This window comes from Anoplolepis gracilipes, chromosome 3 (assembly GCF_047496725.1).
Source record: "Anoplolepis gracilipes chromosome 3, ASM4749672v1, whole genome shotgun sequence".
Taxonomy (NCBI): domain Eukaryota; kingdom Metazoa; phylum Arthropoda; class Insecta; order Hymenoptera; family Formicidae; genus Anoplolepis; species Anoplolepis gracilipes.
In genome coordinates, this window is record NC_132972.1 from 8,780,966 (window position 1) to 8,799,217 (window position 18,252).

Genomic DNA, 18,252 nt, shown 5'->3' on the forward strand with positions numbered 1-18,252 from the left:
CAAACCGAGAGAAGACACGGTTTTTCATATAATCTCGTTATATATTCTTTTCTTTCTTCTTTCATTTTTCACGTTACGTGAAATTGTGAATGGTTTATTTTTTTGCTCATCATTTCTCAGATCAAAAGTAAATGTGATGAAGAATACATGTTACATATTGCTGATACATATCAGAAAAATTAATATCGTAGATAAACAGCTCTGAAATGTAACTCGCAATGTAATAATCGATTGAAATAATTGACAAATCAAATGAGAGCTGGTATAGGTGCGAGAAGGACAGACTGTGCAAGAGTATATTAATTGTCGCGTCGATTTTCCGAAACACAAATCGTGCTGTCGGGGGATTTTCGGATCACATTTCCGCTTCGAAACAGAGGCTGTGCCACCGATGAAGCGAGACAAAATCAACGGGCGGACCCGTGACACGTCGCTACGCCATGCCATGCCATGCCACGCCGGTAACCAGACGCTTCCGGTTTCATAATAGACGGCTCGTGGTTACTGGTGCGAAATGACACGGAAGCGGCAACACGGCTCTCCCAGACGACGAGGCGAGTACCCATGGCGGGTCTGGTTGCCTTCGTGCTTCGATGCGTTGGTTCAATGCCGGCACGACCGACGATAATTTGAAAGATAGCAAAGAATCCTCGAGAAAAGTACAGTAGCAGTTAATACTTCCCTCATCCTCTTCGTAAAGCAAAGTTGAGCAAACGTAACAACGCGCCTTATTGCGACGATTCTTAATTCTCGCGGGATATCACATATTTCAGTCCGCTCTGATAAACCGAGCCATCGTTTAAACCAAGTTTCGCTATCAATGATAAAGATAAGTAAGTCACATAAGACTTTCAGAACTCAAAGTAAAGCATTAGATTAAAATGATAATGGAAATGACTTTGATCAAAATTAAATATGGATGAAATTGGATGAAATTTTACAAGACCAGCTTTGAAAATAAAAACTAGTTTGTAATATACTATTTGTACCGCTAATTCTTTATTAAAAATCAATGTAATAAATTATTGCTTTTAAAGCCTCCCAATTAACGCCCAAGACAAAAAATAATAAATTTTTATACATTGAATAAATTTTTAGTACATCAGACCGATAGAATATAAGATGTTACATCGGGCAAATACTGAGTGGACAGTTTTAAAGATACTAAGTTGTACAACATTATCTTCCGGTACACTAAATAAACGCGAAATTTCCCTAAGGTTCCCTCGTTTATTATCGCTATGTGGAAAAAGAATTTCAAAAATTATCCATGCGCGCGCGGAATAAATTTCATTTCCCGCTCTACTAACTCGCGAATACCCCGATTTTTTTTTTCCCAATATATTTTCGGAACAGTAAGCGACGTCGGGGGGTCAAGGAAGTATACGGGTTGGCAAACAACCGTCCATTCCGCACTTCTCCCCTCCCCTTCCCTTTCGTCGCGGACGAAGTCCTCGAAATGTTACGGTGCACCGCGCAAATTTACTATGCAAATTAGCAGATGTATTTTCCATTCCCCAGCGAAAACACCGACCGGAGACCGTCGGCAAAAAAAAATGCATCCTACCGAGACGACCGAACAAAATGTCCGTCGTGCGAAGAATAATTACGTAATCGCGGGTGAAATCCACCGTCGAAAAAGAGTCGAGGAAAGTCCGATGACCATGAGCGTCGGCAGGATTTTTATTTGAGATTTGCCTTGGAATTTATTTGGAAAAAGCATTATTGTGATAAACCCCTTCCATCCGCTGAGAGATGTCAAAATTTCTTATTCTGATAATTATCTTTGTGTGTGTGTGTGTATGTGTGTGTGTTTTCCATTTTAAATAAGTTCCCACTATCTATGTAAGTTTTCAAATTTAGCACAAACTTCTCTCTCTGATGAAGAAAAGAAACTCAGGATAATTTAGAACGAAAGAAAAATAAAAGCTTTCCTCTCTTTGAAGGCAAATAACTAAATTTCTAGTAAAATTTTGATATAATGGATCTGGCCCGAAAATAAATTGCAGGATAGCAAATTTTATATAATATCGCATAATATAAAAATGATAGAACCTACAAAGTTTTAAAGTGTATTTTTATTTCCTTCGAAGCTCGAGGATGCGCACCTCACTCGCGACGCTCATGTACGCGACAAAGAAGCTTCATCGTGCGGATGCTGATTCCCTCGTGTTGTTCTCCGTCCCCGAAACGCGAAAATTCATGAATACAAGAGCGTTGGCAGCAAAAAGGGAAACGGTACACAAGCGGGGTGGCAAAACGCGAAGTCTTGTAAGTTTTGCCAGCGTAATGGAGCGACGCGACGCGCGACAAGAACGAACGAGATATTAGCCAGCGCGATTTCGGTATGATACAAATTTTAAATTACAACACGAGTCACGGGTATGAGAACAGTAGGGGGAAGAGCAGGCCGTCGAAGATAATATGCAAAAGAGAGGCTTAAAAAGTAATTACCGCTGAAGAGCGTGGGCCGGTTAAAAATTGGCGTACATAAAAAGTTTTCTAATTTCGGGCCGGCCGAGGACTCTGCCAGAATCGAGGGGATGGAAACGAGAGAAAGAAAGAGGAAGAAAGAGAGAACGAGAGAGAATCGCTTGAATCGCGTAGTTACGTGCCTCCCGGTATGTACGCTCGCGCGTAAAGTATGTGCCAGGGAGCACCAAAGTGCAATATGAGCAACGTGGTCTCGTAGACTCGCAGTTCCAAGTACTCTCGACTAATTGAGAGCCACGATTTTACGCGATAAATTTCCGCGCCGTCCTTAACCTTCGGGTGAGCAGAAAAGTATACGTAATTAATCAAAATAACTTGTAAACGCGATTGCAATTATATTAAATTTTAAGTTTATCCATTTGTCATCAAATTTGTCGTTAATTATAAATTATAATTGGAATTATGAACATTAATTAGAAATTAAACTGAGGACCTCCGTGCCATTCTTTTCTAAATAATATTTTTTTATTAAACGTCGCGAGCTTTTTAATGTTTCCATAATACGCAGAAAAAGTAAAACTCTCAACGAGACGAAACGTTAATCGCAGATATAAAAAATTAACAGAGACCCCACGTATGTGAACGATGGTAAAAAAAAGAGACACAAATAGAAACAATTTCCTGCAAACGATAAATCATTTAAATAATTTAGCGTAGCAAAAAGTGACAATTATTCGTACAATTTGTTATCTATACCATGACGTTTAGTTGAAAGCAATTTATTCAAATCTGTCATTATTTATGTGAAATAATATTAACGTAGACAGGGAGAAAAACTCTTGTTCAAAAAAATAATAGCGCGGCAATTCTCACAAACAGTATTTTAAAACACAACTAAATATACGATGCGTTAGTATCACACGCGAGGGGATAAATTTAAAAAATTGCAGTATATCATTTCATTAACCTAATTACTACCAGTTATTATCACCGCAACAATTACACAGACGAAAAGGCCTCCATTGTGAGCGTGTGTTGAAGCAAACTATCGAAAGTGTAAACAGTCGTCAGCGTTTTCTCACCCGTGTAAATGCTAATACGCTATTAAAGTCAGAAAAAGATATCCTGGCAAACGAAAGTAAGACGGACGACGTTACCCGTAATTATCCGCAAAGTAACATATCTTTTTTGTCGTTATTAAAATGTTATCTCGCATCGCATTATTCATTCTGTCATCATTGTATGGCATTTTCCGACGGAAAATTCACTGAGGCTCTCTTGTTCATGTTGACTTGATAGCTCATGTTTTTCAAGAATTTAATAAAACTAAATTCGAAAACTATTGAAATTAGCATTTTCTCAAACTTAACTGAAAATCAAATGTTTAAAGTCATTGCAAAAATAAAATACCAAAAGATTTATATTCTTTATCATTTACCATCATAAATATAATCAGATAGCATACATAAAATTATAAAAACACACTACAAGATGTCTACTCAAATCGTGTAAAAAAAATTCCCTGAAAATTTCCCTGATTTTCCAGGTATTTTTCCAGGTAGGTAAGGGAAACATTTTCAAGATTTTTTTAAATACAACTTTCTTTACAAAAAAATTTTTTTATTACTTTTTTAATGTTTTCCATTCATACGAAGGAAAAAGACAAAGCCTGTTAAGTTTTAAATGTTGAGACGCTGATCATATTTCGATCGTTCTATCGACTTTAAGTGAGATTTCATATCAATCTGTAATCACTTTTAATTTTTAGAGAGGATTTTATGTGTAAAAATTATTAAAATATTTATCATAACAAATTAGATTGAGACACCGGTATAACACGAAATCTCATTTGCGTCCAGCGTCAGACGATTTAATTTGTATTCTAATAATTTTTACACATAGAATTTTTTGTAGGACTATTGTAGAATTCAAGCTTAAAATTTACTAAGAAATGCTTAAAAAATTATCAGCGATCAAAATAAGCAACGTGAATTTGGCATTTCGGTTTGTCTCGAACCATTTTTTTTGTTTCATAATCAGAACTATTTGTTTAATCTATCAAGAGCTCTAGAATTATTAAAAATAAAACCAGAACTTTCAATAATTAATGAGTTTCTACAAAGTGAGATGCCAGTTTTACACACACACACACACATCACTGATTATTTATAATATATAAAATCAAAATTACCAAAAAGAGAATTTTTGAAAAATTCCCTGAATCCCAATAAAATTTCATGACACTTCCCTGATTTTTCCAGATACGAAAGAAATCCCTGAGAATTCAGGTTTTCCATGATTTTCCAGAGAGTAGACACTCTGAAATTAGAGATGTTTCAGGGAACATCTGTGTCAAGATTAGATTTGATTTGATTATAGTCATATATTAGTAGTCGAAAGTCAATGACAGTTATTAGCAGAGTACCTGTTCGTTTTGTGTAAAATATCGAGAGCCGGGCAAATTATAAATATACCATTGCAAATATATGCAATGACTTCATATGGCGAGGCGAGTTTAATAAAGTTTAACGGCGATCTGGGACATTGTGAGTCGGAATACGACGTTATTCCATTAACACGTCCGCCTCGACTCGTTATCGCAAATTTTCAAGATTCCGCTTACACACGCTCGCAAAACCTAGCTTCTAGACAGTCGGGATTCCTTTCTACGTCGCTGGCAAGACGCCGAGTTCGCTGTACGAATGTTCAGGTTGAAATTCTAATTATCATTAGATGGCGCGATCACTATTTTACATAATAATTCCCGGTGCACACGAAATACCAAAGTAAAGCACTACTTCGTAACCAAGAGAATTTTCGATAATGCATATATTATGAATTGAAAATCTTATCATATTACGCATTGAAAAATTATTACATTATACTTCAAATATAAACTAACAATAAGTCTTGAAGTCCTGTGTTTTCTAGACGATTTATAATTCGCTATAAAAATATTGTAACAATTTTATTTATAGTTTTACATGTGTTGTATAATGCGAAAAATATTTGATGAAATAAAAGACGTATAACATATATATGTTATATGTTTTAAAATTATTGTATATATCAAATTTTGTTTGCAAATTTTTCAACGTCCAAACCACATTTTAGAGCAAGTTTTTTATACACTTCATTATTTGTTTCTTAATCCTGTCAATTTGTAGTTATATATACTTATCCATATTTTTGTACTTATATTTTCCCTTGCTTTAACATATATTTAATTTCGGTGTATTTGATATTATTATTTTTGTCTTTGTATTTTCTTGATTTATCTATCTTGCAGAAAATTATCCTAAGATAAATCTATCCATCTATTCAGCCCTCCATCCGTCTATCTATCTATCTTCATTAAGAGCCCTAAATTCAACAATGCACCGTTCAATCTCAATCCCCGTCACGTGTAGCGTCATATGATCTACGAAACATCAAAAACGATTCAGCTAATTGCAAGTGAAATCTTTTCTCGGGTCGGATGCTAAAGTGGACGATACTCTTTCGCGTCGATGCCGAAAAAGGCGCGCATTCGATATCTCGATTCTTTGCTGCTTGTGTGGTGAAAAATATTCCTTTAGAAGCTTTAACAACAACTTGTGGAATATTACTACATAATATCCCTCTGTTGTATTCTACTCTTCATCCCTGTGATATGACAGCCGGCACTCGGGAGATTCTTTCCCCTTTCTCTTTTTTCTCATACACACTGTCTTACCTTTCTTCCTTTCTTCCTTTCTTCCTTTCTTCCTTCCTGCCTTCCTCGCTTCCTTCCTTTATACACAGCATTTTTCAAAAGTGTTTCCGCCCGAGCAAAAATCTGACGGGGGTAAGGGGATCAAGTGATCTCGCGCATTCCCCGACGCCCAACTATTGTATAAAATCCTCACGAGCAGACTATCGGTTTCGGGATCAAACACGCCGCGGGTATGTCCGTAACAAATCGAAATGGCGTTGCGTGCATGTGCCTCATCATCATGATCGCTACATATCTCTCGTTTGTGCACGTCTGGAAAAAATTATTCTTCCTTCCTTACACTAGTATCCTCTAACAAATCATTATTAAGTTTAAAGGTAATCAGTCTTTGTTGTTAAAACTATCAGGATTCAGATATGGAACGTTCGAATAGATAGTTTTCAAGTAATTTCCCAAGTAATTTAAACCTTTCAACAAAATATAGTCAAATATATACTGTATCGTGTTTATAAAGTACACTATATTTTAAATGAATAAATAAAGGTTAAATTAGTTATTTTATGTAATCTAGCACATGCAAATATTATCTTATTTATATATAGTTTGTAACTAATTACTAATTTTAACTGCGAAATATTACTTTGACATTCGTGGAATATTATTAAAAAAAAGGTAATCCTCTTTTTATTTCACACGTTATTTTTCGCGGTACAATAATTATTTGATCATTATACTTTGCAGATTTATTTATACTTAAGTATCTCTATTAGTTTAAAAGGCTATTATTTGATGTAATTTGCTTGTCCTTGTTTCGTATAATTAGAACCATTTCTTCTAATTTGTGGCTTTATTGTTCGAGCTGCTCATAGAGATAAACATTATTTATATCACGATCAAATATGTAAAATTACCAGTTGACGATTGCATTGTGAAAGAACGGATTTAGAATAATAATTATATGTCTAATAGATTATATACATAATTTTCATTATCACAGCTTTAATCTATAATTACTCAACGTAAATAACTTTTACGCGGATAGTCGCACATTCCTTTCATCGTCAACGCACTCTGATAATGTGTTCGTTATAAAATCTAAGGACGCCCGACTTGCAAAGCTGTCGCGCATAAAGTGGGGTCTCCCAATGAATAGCTGCGACTCAACGGCCGACTTTACTCGAGTTAATTAAACCCAACATCGCCGGAATAAATTCACTTAACTCCACAGCGACGGCTTAGTCATTGGTAATGCGATATCCGTTCCCGATCGCCATTATAATGTTACCCTAAATATCACTCGCTCTATCGCGTACCAGACAGATGTAGTCGTCGCGCTATAAGCCTATTATTCTTTGAAATATCACGCTTGTTGAGAAAAAAAAAATATTGCTTGAATTTTTCATTTTAGCACAAATCAAAGTTTATCATAAAATAAAATAATAAAAAATACAAGAATATCGCGACAAAAGTATTAAATAAATTAATATTTGCTTTATCAATGTTATCATTAATGAAAAATAAGATTGTTCTCTGAATAAAAGAGTAAAGTAATTTATATTTCAGAATCGTGCCACAGAAAGCGAGGAGATAGGGGGAAAGGAGCGGTGTAGAAAATTAGAAATAAGTATCTAATAACTGAAAAATGTATCCTGGTATCTGGACGAAGGAGAGGCGGAAGGGAGGAGTAGAACGTACGGGGAAAGTCAATGAAGGGATGGCGAGTCGACGACGCAGAAATGAGAGCCGTACGAGAGGAATGACAATGGTATGGTAGTACCACCGAGAGGGTTTAAAACTTCAACCCCTCGTGGAAAATTTACAGCGAGCCCGATCCGGCCGCGTCATTAAACACGTTGTTTCATAATTCACGCTACGATGTATCCGTGTCTCTCCCTCTCTCTCTTTCGTCCCCGGTCTTTTTTCCCACTCGCGCGGCTGCTCTTTAATTCTTCTGTTCCTATCAAACTGACTAGTGTATATGTATATGCAACTTACTGTATTGTTTCAAGACGTGTGCCAAAGTCAAGTTAATCCGTCATTCTTCATCGAATCGATGAATCGAAAGAAAGAGAAAGAGAAAGAGAAAAGGATAATCAATCACTTGTACTTGTATTTTAAATTTCATAAAAACATCTAAGTTTTAATTCAACTATTATTGAGCTAAAGCGAGTTAAACGATACTTTAATGTTTAAGTTTCTCAATTTGATATAAGCTATTTTAATATTTGTAATAAATTTTCTTTAATTTGATAAGCTATTATTTAAATATTTATAATTATTCGCACTATATGTATGTGTATACGATATAAATTTGTTCTTTCAAATATGTACCTATAATAAGAGTCAAAAGGTGTTTAATTTAAATTTTTTTCAAAAATTTATCATATCATTAATTATTCATTGGTAAGACTCAGCTAATATTTTGTAATAACTGTGTTTGAAATGTTTCCTGCAATTTTTAATAAAGTAAACTACATGAGCTAATGCTTAATAATTTAATAAATTAATCTCTCATTTTTAATTTACATTGCGCTTCTACATAATAGGATTAATTCGTCGATATGGTATAACGAGCAATATGCAAATTTGCCTTATATTATATAACTGCACAATAATAACTGATATTTCATGAAGCAAAGATCACTGGTGACGAATATATATTTATATATTACGAGACAAATTCTTCTCTCTCTCCTTCTCTTTCACGCTTTTCCTCTTCAAAATACAAATGTAACAAATATAATAATATATGTATAACTCTTTAAACTCTCCTCTTAACTAGTGAAAATTTGTTTAGACTCTCAGAGATAAAAAATCTAGATATACCTATGTGCATCAGTAATTTTTTTCTCAAAATATTTTATATTATGTTATTGCATATAAAAGAGGAAACGTTACAATAATTTTTTCGATAAGAGTCGTGACTAATATACATATACGTGGTCACACGTTTATTCGAGTATTCAATCCTGGGCTTTCTCATGGCAAAAAATTAAATACAATGTGGAGAAAGTATTTGAGAATCACAGAATATACATATATATATATGTGAGATTATACCGTCATAGACTCTTCCGCGAGCGCGGCGGTGTAATTAATTGCGCAACATCAGGCGTGCTTAAGATCGGGATTATATTGGCAAACGTATAAAATGCATGAGCACTCGGGCGGTGCGCCGGAAAGTTGCGTATTTATATTCTTGCAGTCGAGCCGCGAATCGAAGAAGAAATTTAACGAGAGGCGGACTTGTAAAATATTCCATCTCAAAGAGGCAAAAGCCCGTTACGCTGAATCGACACCGGACTTTAAGCGTTTATTTACGGAATGAAAGTTCGAACGTATTTGAGATCGTGCCTTTCTCTTTCTCTCTCTCTCTCTCTCTTGTGGATGAAATAAAGTTAGTTGGTTCCTTCCGGCCGTCTGTGTACACAAGCTAACGGCTTGTATACCAATTCTGGCCCCGAATCGTCGAGATGGAATTAGCCTAACGTCTCCTTCGGATATTGCGGCGAATTTCAATGTTTTCTCAAAGACTTCATCGTGACGACATTGGCCGTCATTAAAATATTACCGACAGATAAATTTATACAGAAATGCAATAATGCATAGAATTCGATTAATAAGTGATTCCGATACTCGCAATTTATTTAAAAAATGCAAATCTAGTATAATCTTAATTTTAAAAAATTAAGTAACTTATAAAAAAATAAAAATTCCTTTGACATATTTGAGAGGCACATCGTCATGAGAAAATTTAAAACGTGCCAAGTCATCAATGTATTTAAAATCTTTTACCCACAAGTTTTCGTTTTTATTCGTATAATCGTATGAGAATTGTCCAAGCTTGCCATTCATGATATACCGTGTGAATGGATAAAATAGCCGGACAGTATGTCGACTCATGTAACACCGGAAATGTCGAGACCATCAGTAGAACGCGAGCGACATGAGGAGCTACAAATTGTGCCGATATCTCTGATAGTCGGGGCGACCTTTCGTAAAACGCTTTGTCGGGAGGGGTACGACTGCTTTGCGGAGCCACTTTAAGGACGATATTGGGGGACACGGGAGTCCATTACGAAGAAGTTGCGGTCTACATTGCCTCATCAGGAAGTCGTTAACCTAGCCCACCGACACTCCACATCCCCCGCATGCTCTCCACCTATGCTTCTAGAACGATTACCCTTTCATAGTTGCGAGAACCTTTGAACTGCGCTCTTCGAATACATAACACAAGCATAACCTTATCTTACAAGTATAATCGAAAATCTATAAAAATGTTCTAGATTTTAGTTTTTACGACTGCTACTACGCGTTTTTATCAAGACTGTCATTACAAATTATTACAAGTTTTTTTTTTTCTTTTGATGCTGTATTAGTGTTTTATTTTTTTTCGTATAAAATCGTTTGATAAGACTGCAAAACGCTCATACAATTTCGCATCGATACCATTTAAGAATGTAAATTGTACGAATAACTGATAATTTTCATCATTTTTATATCATATATATTTTGATAGAGTATAATTACTGAATTTTTTTTCAACAAACTAAATATTTTCTTTTGACCTTTACAATTTCGATAAACTAGTTACAATATATACGATTGACGTTGATCTTCAAATCGCCTTAAAGTATTGGAAACTATATTAGCTGAATCGAATTAACCTTTGCGCTTAGTAAGCCACTACTCATTCGTGCTGATCTCTTAATCTTTAATTGAAAAAATAATCGGTTTGTTTTTAATAATATATTTCAGTCAGGTGGCAAAATTTGAATATATTATGTAATTAATAACTACAATGAAAAAAAATTTTTTACTAAAATTTAAATCAATTTATTTTACTTTATATTCATTTACATGTAAATTGCATCTTGTTTTGTAGAATATTAATGTGCATATTAATTTGTATGCTCGAAAAGGATGATGAAAAATGAAAAATAATCTCATAAAAAAAGTAACATACAAATAATAACAATTATACTCCATTCATATTGAATTTTACGGAGTTTAATTCACATTAAATTTTACGGAATTTTAAGGAGTTTATTTTCAACAGAGTGCACAAAATGTAATAATTAATCAGCGAATTGATGGAAATCGATTTTCTCGCAGCTCGTCGAGAAATCCGTTGAAAAAGTAAGGACAAATCTGCAACTCGTCAGAAATTTTCAAAATGGAATGTTGAAATTCGGCTGGAAATTGGAGAATCCATCTTTCGCAACTTTATTTCGCGATGCAAATTCTCCGGTCTTCGATTCTATGTTCTTTCGATGGCAAAACGCGCGACGAAAAATATTCTGACCGTAATATACGAATATACGACTAAGAATTCCCGAGCGAGAGCCGACAAGCACGGGAAAAAAAAAACTCTCAGGGGAGATCACGTCAAAGAAAACTGAATTCTGCCGCAAAGTTTTATCGATGCAAATATTCTTTTTGATTTAGACCCCAGCACGCATCACGTCCGACTACTTCGATACGAAACAACTGGCCCTCGGCGGATCCGCCCTCGCGGGACGACACCTCGCAGATAACTGAATTCCAAACTCGTCTCTAAAACTTTCATATATTTTCTTCCGCGATGCAGTGGAAATATTGTGCGCGTTCCGTGTCCCGGGACGATATTACAGGAATATACGGAAATCCGTGCGCGCGTGTTACGTTCGAAAGTCGCGAGCTAAGCCATTCGTTGACACATGTCTCCCACGGTATCGTGCATAGGATGTTTCTAAATAAACGTCGCGCAAAACGTGCCGGGGCATTGTTTTTAAAATTGAATAAAAAACTCTTAGTGCATATATTGAAGTATTAAAGTTCAAAAATATAATTTTGCATTCCAGAGAATTCATATGTGAAAGTTTCCAGCCATTTTTCAAAATACGGCAGCGCATTTTATTATAATTCTTGGGCAATATTCTCTACGTATACTTTGACGTCAAAACTGCAAATGCATTATTTTTTTTCCGGGAATTATTCTTTTATATTAAAATTCATATAAATGCACAGAGAAAGATGATTGATTTATTTAATTAAAAACTTCTAGTGCACAAAAATTAAATACGCAATCCTGGATCATACATCGAAATATTGACGATCGCGTGATGTAAATGATATAAGCGATGACGTAAGCGTATGAGGATCCACCTATCTACAGCCCACCCGATCACGCCAACGGTCGACAGTCCAGCTGACATTCCGTATTTCACTGTCAGAAGTCAAAACTCAGAACGCGGCTGAAGTGAAATAATGTACGCTCCGAGGTTATTTATGAGCGTGTCGCAGAAGCGATGGCGCTGCCAGTGCGAGAGTCGTGAATTGTGGAAGCGCCGTCGGGAAGACAGAGAATTCGCTGGTATATCCCGACGACAAAGACGAAGACGACGACGACGACGACGAAGAGGATCTCGAAGACCGAAATTTCTTACACTTCCCTGGCACGACTTTTTCATGCTGAACACCGCAGCTTTCTCGTGCCAATTTCCACGGCTATTGGATTTTTTCGCAACACGTGGCACGAAGGATGCCAGCGTCTCGGTACTTCGACCGCTCATCCATGGCCTCCCGCAACGAGTGATTTTGACATATTACATTAGAACAGGTGATAGAAATGATTGAGCATCGAAGCGACAGATCGGAATATGTAAGAATAGAAACTAATACGTACTCGATCACATTTGAGACTAAACTCTCTGGATAAGAGTACAATTTAAAAATTACTATAGATAATTTATATTTTCTATAAAAAAAAAAGACGCAGGTAAGAGTAATTAATTAAAATTCGCACAATTGTATCAATATTATTTCCTGATCATCTCGGGAAACGAGATTAAATTCTGCTAGAGAAATAATGATAGCAGTGACAGAGCAAACGTTGATAAACTTCCTACGCCCGCTGGCATATTCTCGTCGTCCAGATTTGGCGCGTGTAAAGTAAACTCGACGTGATGTCATCTGTTCGTGGTCAGGCGTTATAAACAGCGTAAAATAATTGCGTCTACAAGAGAGAAAGTTATTACTTCACACGTCGAGAATGCTGATACAACACCGAGATCTTGTGCTTGTCTAGCTGACATAAAGGTGACCATTTATGGATCAAGAGATGGAGTTTTTAATTATAAAAGTTATAATATTAGAGACTTATACTCCTCTTTATAATATTTACAAAATATTAAAGCATTTAAATGTAACGCATTATAGAATTGCATAAACATAGATATTATCGCCATAGAATTTTTACGTTATTGTGTTGCGATATTTTTATACACACAGATAAATATCAAATTATTAATAATGCTTTTGTTGACTTAAACATATATTTCGCATCGCGTTTTAAATTTTTCTCGCTAATATATAACTTATTATTATTATCATTTCCGATTAAGAGAGTGAAGTATAACGCACAAATCCAAATCGAATAATTCAAGTAACAGGACATAATTAATATATAGAGCGTGGAATAATATACGAATCGTTGAATCGTATAATTTAGGTAATGAAAAGCTGTTATGCATCGATTTGTGCAATAATAATCAAATCTATCAATCAAAATCATATAATCAGAGAGAGACAAAATATACAACATTATTTCATAAAGTGTTAAATATTTAGCATAAAGTAATAATACGGGATGATAACAACAAATCAGCTGACGTATCAACTTAGCGTTTGCCTTATGTATGTTTTAGTAATCATGAAGCGAAAGTCAAACTAAAAAATAGTGGCATAATCCATTCCTCGAAACGCGATCATGTCTACGAATAATTAGCAATTAATTAATTCCACAATTAATTTTCCATGGTTATTTTTTCGCATAAATTGACTAGCGCTCAATCTTGGTTCTCTGAAGTGTACTTATACTATTGCATCGTCAACGAAAAGAGACCCTCCCTCTCAATGGGTACCTTGAAGGTGATAAGAGGGCTCAGTACCAGGTTTATCCTGAAAGGAAAGCTAAGTACCCAAACGATTTTTCGCAAACAGCCGCGTTTTAATTAGTTTTAATTTCGCGAGTGGTATCTGTTGTCATTGCGTCGAGGATAGTTCGTTTCATTTTAATTAATTATTATTAATTTTCAAAAGTGCCACGCGAAGCATCGAGAGTTAATGTTGGATTTGACGATTTTTTAAAGAATCAGTTCATTAATCATATACGTTATTGTCGTCGGTCGCATTTCGAATGTCGATGGAATCGGATATCTCATTGAAACGTTGTTAGGCAACGCTCACTCTGCTCGGACAAGCGAATCGGTTAGAGTCCGGTCGATTGTCCGATGAAGGCAGTTGATATCGTCGTCGCTTGGTTCCCTGCTCTTGTCTCGTCTACCAGCCATATCATGTTACCGATGGTGCAGTTTGTGTTACCCCCCCTCCCCATACGTTAGTAGATATATATATGTATCGCGTTGACGAGTTGGTTTGGACGAGAGAACAGCTTAGCCTGATTTTCGTGTGCAAGACAAGAGCTTGACCTCCCATTTCCTAGATTGTCCAGATTGTTAGCATCGGAAATAGGTTCTCTCTCATCGCGTTTACCTGCCGCTATGATATAACGAATCGTGGCTAAGCAAGTTCCAGTCATTCTGAGACACTCGAAGACGAGAGTCAGGATAAACTCCACGTCGATCCCATCGATCGATTCCGTCTTCTTCCGCTTCAAGCTTATTCAAAATTATCGTTGCTATTCCAACTCATTGATTCAAAGTGCTATTATCCCCGTGTACAAACAGGATATTGGCTTGCGAAATTCGAGAATATCGTGCAAAGATACGTGCTTTTTTGCATACTGCGAACCATTCGCGAAGGAGTAATTTAGTTTATTTGTATATTATATTAATATCAATTGCGTATTTATTTTCGTTTATTTGAATGATTTAAATAAGAATTAAAGAAAACAATTTTTATGTATGATATTCCATAAAAAGTTTTTTATTTAATAACATAATTAAATATATTATTGTTTGGAATATAAAATCCATGAACGCAAAATTATAATTTTTTGAATTATTAATTATTTTTGAACATACTGCTATAATTTAATTTAGATCTTGTATTTATATGTTACAGTCAATTTCTATTACGCATCGATCGGCGAGTAAAATTATTATTTTACGATAAAAAAAACGACAAACATATACATTTTTAATTTTTAAAAAAATGTGCCCAGGAAAAATTAATGATAAAATCGGACAAATAATTCAAGAACAAAGAGAAAGAGACAGGAATAAATACAACTTATGAATGCGTGTAAAATTTGCATAAGCGATACGGAATGATTCATGATATTCGCATCAAAATTCGGAAATAAACTTTTATAAATGCGGAATCGAAAATTCACACTTTTCAACTTTTAAACGTGCTTTTTGTTATTCAATTAAGAATTGGAAATTATTGGCATTTTATTCTTTAAATCAATTTTAATTAGACTTAATTTGTAGGTATAAACGCAGCATATTAAATTTATATGAAAATTTCATTTAATATGACACGTTATTGACTTTGACCATCGTTTCGATATTAAGCGATTTATTCAAAAACTATCTCTTTCGGAGACAAGAGCTTGTAATTCCGAGGCTTCGCTTGCACGGGCGTGTAAACGTAAAACCCGTTTCGGTACCGCGTAATCTCGCTGCCGATGTAAGTACAGCCACGTTTTCGTTGAGCTATCGTCGGGACGCGATCGCGCCGGATATCGTCATGTAATCCGCGGTCAGTCCGGTGTCTCACGTGCGGCTGGTATTTCGCGGCTCACGTTGCACATACAAAATAAACAACGGCACAACGTCGATATAAAACGTCGCGAAAACAAGAGACGAAGAGGAAACAACCTGGCCTTACCTGGCCCTCTGGGTCGCGACGCGATCGAAAGAAAGACCGGGGATACTTCACCCCTTCGTGAGTAAAAGCCAGTGGTAAACCGCCGCGGGTGCGAATTCGAACGATGCCTGCTGCGCGTGTTCGATAAGAGACGTTTACGTACACACGTCTTAAAACGTCGTTACGTCAACGTTGATCGCACCTACGACCCATAAAACATAACGCCCGCGAGGGAAGGAAATTTAGACATACGTACTGACATAAAAATAATAGAAAAATAATCGATCATTTACTTGATAAGAATAATAATTCAAAATTAAGTAGTTTGTATTTTAATGTTTTGAAATTTAAAATAAAGATATATGTTTTGTTATTTTATTTATTTAAAAGAGAGAAAATCGTAGACATTCAAAAATGCATTTGCTTGCTATCCATAAAAATCCTTTTATTATACATTAAAAACCATCTGAATACTCATGTTCAAAAGATTTGAGCATTTTATATGTGTATATTAATCCTGAATAACATTTTATTTTTTTGTAAATATAAATCTTGAAATACTCTACCATAAATAAAATTATGTAAATACAATTTTTTAATACGAAGTCGAGTTATTCTGCATTGCCTCAAGACTACCTTACACATGTATATATCGATTATCGATTCTTGATTTTATAATATCACGTTGAAATTGTATAATCTATACTGACTTTAATATCTTAATATCGTAACTTTAATACACTTATCAAATATGCGAACTATAAGTTTTCCCCTGTTCTTTATTATTAAGATTATAAATTTAATTCCAAAAAAAAAAATAAAAGTCAGGTTATTTATATATATATATATATATATACAATCGCATATCGATATTAAATAAACTGTTGATTAATTTATACAATTTAAATAAATTATCTTTGATTCTAAAAAATAAATTATCCATTGCTTTTAACGTAATAATAATAATTGTTTCGCTCATTTGCATACGTGTACATATGTACATGCAATTTATCAAGATTGTCCACTACCTACGCTCTTAAACACATCGGTACGAAGAAAAAAAAGAAATAAAGACTAAGATCGGCGATTAATACAGCGCATTTTCTGGCGCAATAAAAACTTCGCTATGGTAGAAATGCTTTTAATTACTCGAGTAATATCAGCTCTTCTAGAAAGACGCCACGTTAATCCATTGTCTCACGACCCTTGGTTATGTCCCCAAAAAAAAGGCGACGAGAAAAGACTTCGGAGAATAGAGATTGCACCGTTAAAGGTGGTTGATTTTAATTTCACGGAGCGCGAGCCTTTGGTTACGCTACGAACACGCGAAACCACCTAAGCGACTGCCTTCCTATACGTTCCGAACACGTGTGTGTGTACCTACATGCGTATTTCGTGGTGTACGCTCCTCGCACACACGTGCACAAAGTGTCTCGAAAAAGGCGTATACCAGTTTGATGAATAACATTGCCACGGTAGGAAATTCGTTCCGTCTTCGAAGTTACGGCTCTCAAACTGCGTCAGCATTTTTAACAACAGCTGACACTTCGAGGTTCATTGCTTACTAAACTTGAATAAGGGAGCGCACTCACTTGCTTGCAATGCTATTACAATTTTAATATAAAGGAAATGTATACGTAAAAAAAGACTTATTAAAAAGAAAAAAAGGATGAAAGGCAATACTTCTTCTCGCATCATTCTGAATTCTACATTTATATAAAGTTTTCGGTGCAAGCTTTATAAACAAGAAAAGTACATATGACAGCAAAAATGACATCTTTCTGTATCTCATAGATTATTATTTTTCATCATCTCGTTATAAACGGCAGATATGACGCGAAACGATAATTTAATAAAGAATAGCAAACAACAAGCGAGCGGCTATCTGGCAAAATAAATGGTTGCCGACTTTCATAAAAATGTCGGTTACTGTTTTCTTTCGCGATGCAAGCGAGATGCATATGTTTACGTGCTCGCCAACGTCGGGAACCGTCGACTCTATAGTTTAACCCCCGCGACGCGATGTGTGTGCGCACGTGTGTGCACGTGTATGCGCGACTGACCCGATAGGAGCGGAAGTTGGAGTGAGCAGGACACGAGAGAGAGAGAAAGAGAGAGAGAGAAAGAGAGAGAGAGAGAGCGTGCGGGGGAGTGATCGATGGGACGGCATCCAAGCGTGTCTAAATAATTAGCTGTCTCTGTTCCGACCCCACACCGTTTGTAGTGGCCACCCTATATAGATAATACGGCGCGCACGACGCGTGTGCTGCTGACTGCGCGCTCGCGAGCGTAAGCGGGAGGAAAAAGAG

The 18,252-nt window shown here is 35.6% G+C and overlaps 1 protein-coding gene and 1 long non-coding RNA gene across 24 annotated transcripts in view; one reads left to right on the top strand and one right to left on the bottom strand.

Annotated features, from left to right (window-relative positions):
- Positions 1-18,252, bottom strand: part of LOC140664093 (protein muscleblind) — a 378,997-nt gene that overhangs the window by 234,410 nt on the left and 126,335 nt on the right. The gene's annotated exons all lie outside the window — the stretch shown is intronic.
- LOC140664096 (uncharacterized) overlaps positions 1-18,252 on the top strand; it is a 241,066-nt gene that overhangs the window by 89,032 nt on the left and 133,782 nt on the right. For both annotated transcript variants that reach the window (XR_012046393.1, XR_012046395.1), the window contains exon 2: positions 7,691-7,892. This is a non-coding gene — a long non-coding RNA (uncharacterized lncRNA). The remainder of the gene's footprint in view (positions 1-7,690; positions 7,893-18,252) is intronic.